The sequence below is a fragment of the Vicugna pacos genome, chromosome 5 (genome assembly GCF_048564905.1).
Source record: "Vicugna pacos chromosome 5, VicPac4, whole genome shotgun sequence".
Lineage (NCBI taxonomy): Eukaryota > Metazoa > Chordata > Mammalia > Artiodactyla > Camelidae > Vicugna > Vicugna pacos.
In genome coordinates this window covers 94474039-94487469 of record NC_132991.1, presented here as the reverse complement: position 1 = coordinate 94487469, position 13431 = coordinate 94474039, and the positions used below count along the sequence as shown (strand labels likewise).

The 13431-nt window shown below is 50.8% G+C and overlaps 1 long non-coding RNA gene across 1 annotated transcript; it reads right to left on the bottom strand.

Annotated features, from left to right (window-relative positions):
- Positions 1–3177: 3177 nt before the first annotated feature.
- Positions 3178–8060, bottom strand: LOC116280517 (uncharacterized). Its single transcript, XR_012072974.1, has 2 exons — positions 8001–8060; positions 3178–5725 (listed from the first exon to the last, which is right to left on the bottom strand). It is a non-coding gene; the product is annotated as an uncharacterized lncRNA (long non-coding RNA).
- Positions 8061–13431: the final 5371 nt, after the last annotated feature.

Here is a 13431-nt window from a genome sequence, read left to right as displayed (position 1 = left end):
GAAGACCACACAGGACCCAAGCACTGTGACTGGCCCCCAGTGGCCTCTGCTTGTCCGTCCTGGCTCTGGAAAGCTACAGCTTTTGCTTTTCATTTCATTTTCTATGAAGGTTAAGATAATGCTTGAAGTCTAATGTCTTTCTAAGTGTCAGTGACAAGGGAACACTGGCTTTAGGGCCTCCCCTGGAAGGGCTGCTGAGCTACGGAATGGACTTAGTCTAGTGGAAATCAGCGTCCACCCACGTCCGCCAGGGTGGGGTCAGAGGGGGGCTAGTGGAGAGTCAGAACTCCCTGCACTGCCCGGTGTTAATGAGGGAAGTGCCCTGTGCCCCAGCCCCCTGCGGCTGAGGGGAAGACATCCTCTCCATCCCCCAGGGTCTCATCGGGGGCCAAGAGGGGAACCTGGACTTTCACGGCACCTGACAGTAATAAGGCCACACTTCCTTCTCCCAGTGATGACGTGTCAGAGGTTGCCTGCTAAAACAGATTTAGGTAAAATTCTGAACACCTGAAACGTGTGAGATACAACTGAAAATCACTAGTCATGCCACAAAGCAGGAAAATCCCAACTCGAATGAGAAAAGACGGCCAACAGATGCCAACACCAACGATACATGTGCTGGAATTCCCAGACAAGGATTTTACAGCAGCCATCACAACGCTTAAACAAGGGATTGTAAATGCACTTGAAATAAATGAAAAGAAGCAGAAGATACAAACCAAAGAAACAGAAGATACAAAGAAGAAACTTATGGAAACTTTAGCACTGAAAAATATAACCAAAGGTTTTTGTTTCTCGTTTTTTTAACTCACTGGATGGCTCCACAGCAGAACAGAGAAGGCAGAGGGTGTAACTGGTGAACTGGAAGAGAGAACAATGGAAATCACCAATCTTAACAACAGGAAAAAAAATCACAGAGCCTCAGGGCCTGTGGGACTACAGCAAAAGGCACAGCACTCATGTCGCCATGGCCCTGGACAGAGGGCAGGGCTGGCAGCGCCTCAGAGACACCATGGCTGAAACTTGCCCCAAACTGGGCCAAGGAGCACACAGGTACAGATTCAAGAAGCCAAGCAAACACCAAAAAGGATTAACCCAAAGAAATCTGCACCAAGACACATCATAATGAAACTCCTGAAAACCAAGGACAAAGGAAAAATCTTGAAGGTGGCAAGAGAGGAACACTTTACAGAGACGAGAAAAGGCAGCTCTGAGCGACGTGACTTCTCATCAGAGACCACAGAGGCCAGAGGAAGTGGGACAGCATGTGTCCGGAGCTGAACAAAACCATCAGTGAAAACACCCTTCAAAAATGGAGAAACCAAGACACTATTAGATGAAGGAAAACTAAGCGAATCTGTCACCAGCAGACCTGCCCTAAAGAAATGACGAAAAGAAGATCTTGAAATGGAAAGGAAATCATAAAAGAAGGATCTTGGAACATCAGGAGGGAAAACCCCACAACAGAAAAGGTGAAAATATGGGCAGACACAATATACCGGGCTTTAGGAAAACGTTTTGTGAAACATGCATGTTATTTCAGACCTTTTCAACAGTTACCATCATCATATGAGTGGATGGTGAGCACCTGGAAATAGCTGATACTTTCTGATTTTTTTGGAGCTAATTTAGAAGAGTTTCATTCAGGTTTCATAAATAAAAAAACAATGTCTCTCTGATTACTTGGCCTGCTTCTCAAAATATTCACCATCCCTGTTTGTAAGTCAGACTTCCCACTGACAGAATTACAGATTCATAAAAACTAATTTTATCCCCAAGTTTATTCCAAATAGAATTAACAAATCCAGATTTAACAACTAAAACTACAGGGTGCCCAGGTAAATTTAAACATTACATGGGACATTGTTATACTAAAAATCATTCATTGTTTATCTTAAGTTCACGTTCCACGGGGCGTCCTGTGCTGTCGGGCAGCCCCGTGGGGCTTGACTGTCAGCGTCTACAGCACAGAGGCCCCACCCCCCACCCCACCCCCCCACCCCCGAGCAGACCACACCTACCCTGGAACCTCGTCCCTCTCGGCAAGAACCCGCCAAGGGGCCCAGCAGCTCACAGGGTCACATCTTGAACAGTAAATAACATCCTTGCTCAGAAATGCCTCATTTCCATAGATTAGGAAGTCTGGGGGCTGTTTTAAGCTTTCATTCATAAGGGTAAAAATTACCTGCTCCTAGGGGCCCGACAGAAGAAATGGAAAGCTTTAGAGCCACTGCGAGGCAGAGAGCAGCTGGGGGTTGGGAGCACACTCACCCCCACCCTGGTCTACCCGCATTCAGAGCAGGCATTCCAACCCCCGGGACATGCAGACCACAAACCTGTACTCAGACCCTTACAACAAACGTTTGGGGGCGGGAGCATAGGCCTTGCGGAGCACGGGGTGGGGGTACCACTTGGCTGGGAGGGAAGGGAAGGCTTCCCAGCAGAAGTGGCATCTGAAAGGGGATGGGGCAGCCCTGAGGGTTTCCAGCACACGGGGGAGGGGAACAGGCCGCGGGGCCGCCAAGAGCTGGAGATGACGAAGTGTACACGGCAGGTGGGAGGTGGAGCCACATTCAGGGAAGCTCCTTCCAGCCAGCCGAGGGGGAGGACGAAGCAGAGCAGACTGGAGGCAGGACATGAGCCGGGCCACCGTCCCGCTGGTGCAGGAGCGCCCGGAGGTGGACATGGGGAGGGCAGAGGCGAGGGAGGGCAGGAGGTGATGCGAGGGACGGAGGGGCTCCCACCCACGTCCTGTGTAGCAGGTTCTTTCCTTCCTCCACGACGCTCTCTGAGCCCCTGTCGTGTGCCGGGCACGGGGCTGCGGTCTTCCCTGTATTTCCACAGCCATGGGTAGCGGGGGGGGAGCCAGCCGAAGTCAGCAGTGTCACCCCCAGGCTTTCCAAGGTCTGTCCTCCAGCTGCCCACCCAGGCCGTCACTCGCACGCCAGGTGCGGTTCTATCCCACACGCCTGGAGCTCCATTTGGGCTTTACACACCGGGAGGCTTGAGCTCCCAGGCCCCGGGCCCCTCAGTGCTCAGCCGCCTCACCCCACCTCTCACCACAGCTTGGCTCACGCTCCTTCTGAAACAGCAGGGATGTTCCAAGGAACACTTGGAATATTCTAATTTTCTGGTTTTGGCCCACAGAATGCAATTGGTATTATAGCTGACCATGTATTCAACAACTTTATAAATTTATTCATCTAAAAACGTATCTGTAAGTACTTCTAGATTTTCTACATTTCTATTGTCAAATAACAAGTTGTTCCCACCTTTCTAATCCTTATATCATATGATTTTTTTTATTGTTAATTACCTTAGTGGACCCAACTCAAAAGCAAAGCATTAAATTTTTCACCAATAGTTATAATGCCTGCTGTGGGTTTTTTAGAAATAACCTGTATCAGAATCAAGACATTCCCTTCCACTCCTCGTTGGCAGGGATTTTTAATTAAACAGTTTTTTTCTGCATCTGTTAATATGATCATATAATTTTATCCCTTAATCCCTAAATACGATTAACTATAAAATTTATCTTATAACGCAAATAGTTAGAGAAGACTAAAACACACACACGAATCCCAAAGTGTGCACCAGCTCAAAACGTTTATCGCCTGTTTAGCAGCCCAGGATGGAAGTCTGACTGGCAAGCAGCTCTTCTCCCGACACGGCCGTCTACCCGGTAACTCCGCGTTCCCTAAGGGGCAGGTCGCCTGCACAGAAAGCAGGGGGGAAAGCGAACAGGAGGAGGCCTGCGAGCTCTCTCCTTAGAAGTTTTCACCTGGAGGCTGCATTTCATTGACGAGAGGGTCACCTGGTCACAGCTTGGTGACAGCCCCACATCAAGAAAGAAAACAACAAGTTCCGGTGGAGAGCCTGCCGGTACAAGCCCAAGCTGGTCTTACCGCTTTAGAGTTTGTAAGTCGCTAAATCCAGTTTTCTGACTTTTCTTTAGGATTCCACATCCATGCATATGTGAGGCAGGCCAGAACTATTTCTTTTCTCCCACCATCTTTGTTGGGTTTTGTCATCAAGGTTGTTTTAACTTCATAAAAGGAGTTTAGCTGTGCCAGTTGTGAACGTGTCGCCTCTCAGCCCTGACTCCGCTTTTCACTGTCCTGCTTCGGAAGCCAGACGGGTTCTTCCCGGCCAGCCAGCGTGGCGCCAGGCTCTGCTGGTGGAGGAGCTGGAGGGATGCTGGAGGAGGAAGCCTCTCTCCCTGGTCCTGGGCGCCTGCCTTCCTCTGGTTCCCACAGTGTTTGACTGGAGTGCTGCGCAGCCAGTGGAGCCCAGTGAGCTTCAGGGCACCTGAGATGACTTCCTGGTGGAGCGGTCCATGGCACCCCTGTGAGCAGCTTCCCGCAAGTTCTGCAGGTACCCCAGCCAGCCTCCAGGGAGTTCAAGGGCACCCCCATCGAGGGGTTCTCAGCAGCTCACCAGCAAGCCCAGCCACACCCGAGTGGGCTTCTAAGCAAAGTTGATAGCACCTCCCTTCACCCCGGGCAGCTCCCAGGTGAATTATGTAGCCATCCCACTTCCATAGGCATCCCACTGCCAGGGGTGCGGGTTCCGGGGATGGGGGTCCCACCTTCCGCCAGCTCAGCGTTCTTGCCCATCAGTCTTGGAAGAACAAACATGGACCATCTCTGGTCCAGATCAACCTGGAAAACTTCTCCGCTGTCTGTCTGTCGAGCTAAAACAGCAGCATCTCCAACCAGGTCTCAGTCCAGCCTTAAGGAGGCCTCCTCCCTTCCTTGTTTATTCTTCCTTGGGTACTCCCCCTCAGGGTATCCCTTAGAATCCTCTTCTTTCTCCCTGGAAGTAGTTAATAATTCTTTACATCAAATCTTCCTTGCTCAAATTATTGTGTGGTTACTGCCTGTTGGACTGGACCCTGGCTGATACAGAACTGGTACCAGGAGTGCCCACAGGAGACAGACTTGCAAAGATGGCATTTGGGAACTGATCTGTTGGAATCTCAAGCTTAACAAGTGCTGTGCTCACGGCCAGCGGGAAATGCTCAGTACCCGTGGCCTGCGGGCACACCGGCATCAGAACTAATCACACAGTCGCCTTCGGTTGCTTGCGATGAAGTACTGTCTGAAGCCAGTGACCTCGAGCCTCAGTGGCTACTGAACTTTTTTTTTTTATGGTGGTAAGGATGACTACAGGGACACAGTATGGGATAGTCTCTTGAGTGCACTAGAGTGCATACAGAGAGAAAATGACAAGTCGTGGTGACTCAACTCAGGACAAGTGAGAACCAGAATACTTCAATGACAGCCCTAAATGAAGCTCTTTTCTTGCAGTCACAGGAGTCATGTTCCTAAAAATCATACAGAAAAGTTAATTGTATTGCTGGTGAACAACAACGTGGAGTTCACAGTCTCACCAGTATCTCAGGGGAAAGTCAGGCATTGGCTGGGAAAGGTGGGAGCATGAAACCTGGAGCGAGGACATTTGGTTAGACCCAGGGAAACCGATCATCTTGAAGTGCGAAGTCATTCTAAGCCTCTCTCACCAGTAGAAGCATCTTGGCCACAGTGTCTTGGAAAATTATTCTCTCTTTGCTTGAAAATCCTGTGACAACTTCGCCAAGGGAAGATGCCTTGAAAGGGGATACCCTCTCTCAAGACCCACCACAACCACATGACTAAGGTCGAATCACAGCATGCTCCAGAAGGACAGGAGTGGCACTACACTTCAGGAAGAAGAGCTTACACACCTAGAAAATGAGCAAGACTTCTCTAATATATATCAGGAGTATACATAAATATGGGAAACATGTGTGAAGCGGATTCTAAGGGTGTTAGACCAAGGAGGGTGGAACATACCACTAGATCAGACCAAATTTATTAATGATGGAGAAGTTTCCAGACTCCAGATTTACTGTACTCACTGAGCAGCTAGAGGTGTTTCTAAGCAACACATCTAATTGTCTGAAACTTATACTCGAAAACAGTCTACACTTAACAAGGCTGAGACACACAGAGGAGGGCATCCCAAGGCACAGGGAGGTTAAGAAGGTCGGAGTGGATTTACCATGTGTGCCCTGCACACCTACCTCCCGTCCACACACTTCACTAAGTCCTGGAAGACATTCCTTTCACTTGGGAACTGAGAACACATTAGTCAGAGGAGCATTCACGTCCAGGAACAGCCTCAGGACTGCTGTCCTTGGCAGGCAGGTATGATGGTGGAGGTGCCACCCCTGGGATGGGCTCTCTGATTTCAAGGGAGACGATGGGGCTCCAGAGGAGCACAGCAGGCAGTCCCCTTGGAAGTTTGACTTGGAAGCTGGACAAATCCATCAAGAGTCACACGAGGCCAACAACGTCCCTTAAAAAAAGGTAAACCATCCCTGAAAGCCACAGAAAGACCCCAGCGATCCTCCTAGCCACAGCTGGGTCATACCTACACCCTAACTCATCAGGAAGCGACGAAGGCCCATCAATGGGCCCCGGCTGCCCGTGGTCCCACCAGGGACTGGAATAAGCAGTTTACGAGTCCCTCCCAGCTGGCAGAATGGTGAGATGACTTCTACCACTGGCACTGGCAAAGAGAGAATTCTGGCAAAGGCCCTGGGCAGGTCAGAAAGTGCCATGTGGCTCCCGAAAGCTCCTCACACACCTAGTACTCATTAGGAATTATCCCGTGTGGGTGCCTGAGCGTATGAAGTCCAACTTCAGCCGACAGCATCCTCAACAGAGGCTACTCTCAGAGCTGGTCTCTGGCACACCATCTGTTATGCTGAACAGGGAGAATGCACGTTCCCCGCACACTTAAAGCCCTTCTCTGATGCCTTACGAGGTGAGGCCTCTGACTGGAGGTTTTCTCACTTTGGCTGCACTCTTAGGCCTTTCTCTACAGTGAACCTTCTGGTGCCGAATGAGGAAGCCTCTTTGGTGGAAAGTCTTCCTCTTGAGTGTGAATCTGCTAGGGCTGAACGAGGATGGCCCTGAAGCTTAAGGCTTTCTCACACTGGTCATACTTAACGGGCTTTTGTGAAACACCAGTTGGAGGTTTTGGCAGGTTTCCCGTGTTTGCTGTACTCATATTTCTGGGTTGCAACCCTTCCAGTGCCAAATCAGGGCAGAGCTTTGTCAAAATGTTTTCATTCCATGCATTCGAAGTATAAACTTTCTGACGCTGAATGAGCTCACAGGTATGGCCAAAGGTTGTCTGATATTTACTGAACTCACTAGGCCTTTGTGTTGTGAAGCTTCTGATGCCAAACAAGTGTGTGTCCTTTGCTGAATGCATCCTTCCCACGGTGGCTACACCCGTAAGGCTCTTCTCCACGGTTGATTCTCTGGTGCTGAATGAGGTCGGCGTTGTGGCAAAGATTTCCCACGTTAACTGCACTCAGGCCTTCCTCCAGTGTGGCTGCCCGCGGCTCCTTCACATCTGCTGTACTTCCCCGTGTGAAAGGTCTCTCCGCCTGCGGCCCACTGTGAATGGCCCGGTGCGGGAGGAGGCCCGGGCCGGCGAGGAACCGGTCCTCCCTGCACACTAAGGGCGTGGCTGTACTTGTCAATAAATCAACCCCAACTCCTACGTGGACTCCATGGCGCTTCACAAGGCCCTGCCCCGCCCACTTCTGCAGGGTTTCTCTCGGCTGTGCTGCTTCGGAGCTGGGGAAAGCTGAAGCCGAAGCCTCTCCCACACCCCTCTCTACTGTAGTTTCTGCCCGCAGTGGCTCCCTGTTCTCAGCCAGGAGCAAACGTCTTCGAGCCTGAGCCACACATGCCACGGAACGGGCCTCTGGCTGCACCGGCGCCCTACCCTGAGACTCTTACGAAAACGCCCTGCTCGGAAGGTGCCTCGCCCTCCGCTGCATGTCCACCACCCCGGGGCCGCAAGTGCGAAGTGCGCCCGCGTCAGTCCCCACACAGCAGGGCCCGAGCCTTATCCACGAGCCACTCCTCCAGGATAAGCACGTGGCCACCTCCTCAGAGAGCGCGCGGCCCTGCCCCCGGGAGCCCCAGCCCGGAACCCACCCAGCTCTCCGCGCCGGCGGATCAGGACTGACCCCAGAACCGCCGAGATCCCAGGAAGACAGCTCCGGAAGTCCCGCCCCCACGTCGTCCACACGCACAAGAACACCCAACTCGTGGGTCTTCATTGGCCCGACACCGTTGTGACGTAAACAGAATGGCCGCAGAGAAATTGCGTTTTCCACCCGGGGCGGGACTTCAGTTCCTTAAAGGAGACGCGCCAAGATTCCGGGCAAGTACTCAACTTCCACTTCCTGAAGGGCATTGGCTGCCCTGGTGGCTGTCTGAGCACCTCCTTTCATATTAGGTAAGTTCTATTTTCCTAGGAATGTATCCATTCCCTCTAAACTTACACATTTACTACCTTGAAGTTGTTTCTAATATAGCCTTTTTTTTTACATGACCTGTGAAATTGCCCTTTTTATGTGATTCCTACGCCCTTTCCGTCTTGTCTCTCTGGAGGTGTTATCAATTTTCTTTTGAAAGAAGCAACTTCTGGCCTTGTTGCTGCCCTCCGTTGTTTGTAATGAATTCTGTTCGTTATTTCGCTTTCACTCATACACACCTCCCCACCCTCCATCCCCAAAAGCGCTTTATGGTGGTTCACTGATGTAAATAGTAGTCGTAGCTGAGACATCTAGTGTTACTGTGATAACTTTTTCTTTCTTGCTCAACCTTTCGTTTTCCTTGGAGTTGTGTCCCTTGGTTCCTAAGCACTTGCCAATAAATCAACCCCAACTCCTAAGTATGCTCAGAGACAACAGGTATTCTAATAATTGAGACATCTTCTCTGGAGCCTCAGCCTCCTCCCATCTGATCTCGATCCGGCGTCTTCTGGCCTGACGCACAGCTGCCACCTTGGAAGCTTTCACTACGTTCCTGGGAGTCACCTTGCCTTTGTGTTGGAGCCACATTTCCTGAACACCAGGTTTTCTCCTTTGTTTACTCCCTCACTCTGGAAGAGTACAATGCTCTAGTAGTTTCCTAAGAAAGGGTGTGTGGAACGTAAATTCCAAGAGAAACTACAAATCTTTAGCTTGACTTTTATATGTATTTCCTTCAGAATTCTGAAAGGTCCAAATTCCTCTACTGTCCCATGTGGCATCTGAGAATTCCAAAGCCATTTTCATTGCTGATACAGTGTATGCATCCTGTTCATTCTCTCCAGAAGTTATAGAACCTCTCCTCCCCAGGGTTCTGAAATTACACAGTACGTGCCATGGGAAGGGTCTTTCTTCTTCCAGTGTGTTAGTACAAGGCTGATCCTTGTAATCTGGAGACTTACAGCCGTCCTTCTCAGAGTTCTCCTTAATTGTTTATTTGAATCCACTGCTCCGTGTGTGTGACCTTCTCTGGCACATCTGGCACTGGTACCCTTACTCCTTTCTGGCTGGTGAGACTCCCCAAGAAGGAGGACGCAGCCTGTTTCCTGAGCTGAGGATTTTACACACTGAAGGCTGATGTCACGCCTCCTTTCAGGCTCCCACTGGGCTAGGGCAGGGCCAACGGCCCAAGCGGGCGGAGGGGAGTTGTAACTGCTTCCTAAACTGGCTCTCAGCCAGTCCTCCTGCTTTCAGCCTTCTTCACATCCACTTCTGGAGGTACCTGGAACTGCCAGTTCCAGAGCCTCTGGGAGCTTTGTGATAAAACCGGATTCTCAGATGTGTTCATTTCTTTCTTACAGTGTCTCAGGTGCTTTCGAAGTCAGTAACCATCTACCTATCCTCTGGCGTTTCCAAAATTTTGTTGCTATTTACAGTCACCTTAGTGGATTTATACTTTTAAAAAAATTAAAATTCCCCTTAGTTTTAATGGGGTCTTGGGAGGAGCTGTGGTAAACGACCACATGTAGCTGTAAGAAGTCTGGGAAATGAAGACCTTATTCAGGGAATTCCAGTCTCCAGCTAAAGCTGTGGGTTCTATTATCACACAGAGAGACGACGGAGAGTGAAGGAAAACTAGCAATCTCTGCCACCCATATGCAGCTGGCTCTGAAGTACGAGAAGGTGAGGCCACTTTTCAGTGGAGCAGGAGAGGTGTACATATGGGAGTAGGGAGTTGGGAATCGGTGTGAAGAATGAAGAAAATATCTGAAATAGCAAATACAGAACATGCTAGGGAGTTGCTAGTTGCTGAGAGATAAATGTCTTTATTTAGTTCATTCATTCCTCAGTTCATCCCAAAGCTTCACACCTCACCCTCCGCCTGTCAAAATAAGTCACATATAGCAGGGGCCCAGAAACAGTGGTCCCGCCCAGTCTCCACCACCTCCCCACCAGACACAGCACTGGAGGGACATGTCACTTTGAGTGAAAGCCATGTATTTCAAACACATTTAGGGGCACATTCTTTTCAAACTAGAAACCCCACTAAGTAAAACAGGTTCGCCCATCCATTTAAACCTGTGCAACATTTTGGGTGCCTCCTTAGAGCATTTAAAACCCCTGTTTTAGATAAGCCCCCTCTCCAAATCATTAGAAACCTTCCAGCGAGCTAGCGGCCTCTACCTGAATGCACATGCAAAGATTTCACATGACCGACCTCTATCCATTGCGATAAACAGTCCACAAAAGTAAGGCAACTGGGGGGAATTACAGAGGGAAAAGCATTTATTAAAGTTACAATAGCATATCAAAGATGTCCATCGTATTTTTGAAAGCTCTTAACCAGGCACGAGTGTGGGAACAGTCACGGTCCCGGCGGCTGCAGGCAAGCACACGGTCGTTACCAAAGGAGGAAGGAAAAACTGAGGGCTGAAGGTCAGCATTCCCTTCAGCACGTGTGCAGGCACGTGGGCCCCGGTGCGTGTCACACCTCACGTGCCCAACACCAAGGAGAAGCAGAGGGAGCTGTGCAAACACCGCGGGGCGGAGCGGGGCACTGCTGGCTGAATTACAGCAGCACACTGATTTTACACACACAGGACAGCCGTGTTCACAAGTACCACACTCAGCTGGACTTAAGCACACGCAAACGGTCCTTGGTAGAGATCTGAAATCCAAGAAACAAAAAAAACACTCCCCAGGCATTTCAAATACTGAGCAATTACACGTGAAGGCAACAGAAGTCACTCGTCTCCCTAACTCCCTTCTCCACCTGACTGTCTCCCTAGAATTCATGGTGTGTATTCCGCACATCACTGTACTTCAAAATCCACTGTCCTTCCCGTGGAATCCTCCTAGGACATGATCCCACTCACCATTTGGGTGTACGTGTCAGTTACTTTATTCCACATCAAGTGAGTCAGGCTGGGGGTGGGGGCGACGAGGGAGGTGAGACACGGTGACCGAGGGAGAGGGGGGTCAGTGGCCAAATGAGTCACCTCCAGGAGGGGTATCGGGGCTGGCGGGGAACCCAGACCACTCAGGACTGGTCACTGAGTGCCGAGCAGGTGGCCAAGGGCACAGAAGCAGAAGGCTGCAGCCCCTGCACCAGGAGACCCAGCAGTAGCGCCATTGCCAACATTCGGGGCGCCTCGAGTGCCCAGGCCTGACTGAAGGGGCAGTCTCACTGGGAAGGCTGCACTAACTTCCCAAGAGTGTCCCTCAAGGTTTCGGGGTGGCCGGAGGCCCACTGCCACGGGGACATTAGCTCTGCGGTCTCCGGGACACAAGCACACACTTCCCACACCTCACACACTGCTCTCAGTACTGTTCTTGGACCACCAGGCAGAGCAAAGTCTGGGATACCCTTCAGCAATGTACAAGCTACTTTACGGCTCCGAGAGGGACTTCTCAGCAAATAAACATACCCTATGGCTAGACTGTGGGTCCCCGAGGCTGGATTTTAGAGACTGGCAAACTTAGAAAGAAATTCTGGGGTTTAACAAAGGGCAGCCAACATTTTATTCTGCAACCAAGAGCATTTTTAAAAATAAAAATATTGCCCTCTATTACCACCTTCCTTACAGAAAAGGACATTTTATCACCTCAACTAGGAAGGCCATAATCTCAGAACAAAAGGCAACCCTTTAAACTGAACAGACTTGACTTCCTGTATTATCTCACACATGTCCTCACACTTCTGGCGTGCACAGAAAGTGCACGCCCTTGGTCCCCGTGACTCCTGCTGCCCTGGGCACGAGGCCACGCGGACCACCAAGGTCACGGCCTGTTCCAGCACCATCATGGCCTTGAAGGCACATCCACTTAGACGAGGGACGACAGTCACAGGACAGCAGTTTACATGTCACAGGGACGGCTCGAGTGCAGAGTGCTTTCACAGACGTTCTCCCGTGTCCTCACAAAAGCCCCGTGGGAAAGGCAGGGCCGGACCCCACCCTGACGAGGAGGGCAGCCCCCACTGCCCACGGGCCCTGCTCGAAGCACGCGGAGCAGAGCGTGCTGACCTCTAAGGCCAGTCTCCCTTTGCTCAGTCCTAACCTGTTTCCTGCTCTCTGCCTCTGCAGGAACCTTCTATTTGAGAATTAATTCATGGAGGAAAGGGGAAGAAACAAAATGACAGCACTTAGGCCTGATAACAGAAATGCAGTCAACAGCAGAAAACTGCTCATTGTCCTTTCTTCTTAAAATTACCTGTTTACCAGTGCATATTGACTAAACTTACCAAATGGTAAAAGAGAGCATCAAAACTAAGCATCGCGGCCTTAAAGCCTTTCTGTGACAAGGCAGGGCATAAATAAGCAGATATGCCAATAACGTAAGTCACGTGAGAAGGCACAGATATGTAGGACATTGATGGGCTGTGGAAACATACTCAAAAAACCCCACCCAGGATGCCAAAGCTGAATTCTCAGAGGTATCAACGCCGCCCCCACTGCATGCCAACCCCCGCCCACCTGTGCACAGGAGCCAAGGCCCAGAGCACAGGACTCTGTTCAGCAGCTGGCAGGCACCCCAGCAGTGGCAACAGTCAGGACACTCCTGGGAGCCGGCCGGGGGGACACGCGGGTTCCTTCCCACTGGCCCATCATGCCCCTCCCTGGGAGTGCTCTGGGGCGGCAGCCTCACCAGGTACCACATTTCCTTGCCATGTGAGATGTCGGCAGCCTGCAGCTGAGAAACGTGATTTTTATAAAGTGCTCTGATGGAGAGAGTTACTCCTTCCTATTCTGAACCCCATCTCTGCAACAAAAGGAAAAGGGAGCCACAGTGAAGTCACTCAGAACAAGAACGGCCCTAAGCAGCTACCTATTCTATTTTCAGATTCATGTTTGGCAGCTATGAAATTTCAAACTAGAGGCTGAACCTCAAAGTCGCTGGGATTCTGAAAAACAATCCCTATGGCTGGCTGGACAAGGAGAAAGCCAACCTGTCTCTGCTAAGGGAGAGCTGAGGCCCGGCGCCTGCAGACCAGCCCCGAGCACAGCATGCTCTGGGGATGCAGCAAGGGGCCCTAGTCCCCGGCTCACCCTCTCGCCAGTCCCACCACCTCCCGGCCAGCCCTGGGCAAAGCCCCACAGTGAGGATGAGCT